Raw genomic sequence first — 787 nt, forward strand, 5'->3', positions numbered from 1 at the left:
GAAGACAGACAACAATCACTGCAGTTCGGCTCACAGGAAGCCACATGCATAGGAAGGGAGAGAGTACTACATCAAGGGAACACCCAGTGTGACAAAAGAATCTGAACAACAGCCTTCAGCCCAAACCTTCCCTCTGACAGAGCCTACCCAAATGAGAAGGAACCAGAAAGCCCACTCTGGTAATAGGACAAAATGACGCTCTTTAGCCCTCCTCAGTCCCCCGCTCCAATCACATTAGTTACCAGCAATGGATCCAAACCAGGAAGAAATTCCTGATTTACCTGAAAAAGAATTCAGGAGGTAGTTATTAAGCTAATGAGGGAGGCACCAGAGAAAGGTAAAGCCCAATGCAAGGAAATCCAAAATACAATACAAGAAGTGAAGGGAGAAATATTCAAGGAAATAAATAGCTTAAAGAAAAAAACAATAAAAACTTCAGGAAACACTGGACACACTTTAGAAATGCAAAATGCCCTGGAAAGTCTCAGCAATAGAATTGAACGTGTAGAAGAAGGAAATGCAGAGTCTGAAGGCAAGGTCTTCAAATTAACCCAATCCAGCAAAGACAAAAAAAAGTAAGAAAATATGAACAAAGCCTCCATGAAGTCTGGGATTATGTTAAACAACCAAGCCTAAGAATAATCGGTGTTCCTGAGGAAGAAGAGAAATCTAAAAGTTTGGAAAACACATTTAGGGGACTAATCAAAGAAAACTTCCCTGGCCTTGCTAGAAACTAGACATCCAAACACAAGAAACACAAAGAGCACCTGGAAAGCTCATTGCAGAA

This window comes from Aotus nancymaae, unplaced genomic scaffold (genome assembly GCF_030222135.1).
Source record: "Aotus nancymaae isolate 86718 unplaced genomic scaffold, 86718_ANA_hifiasm-v0.15.2.pri h1tg000022l_1, whole genome shotgun sequence".
NCBI classification, from domain to species: Eukaryota; Metazoa; Chordata; class Mammalia; order Primates; family Aotidae; genus Aotus; species Aotus nancymaae.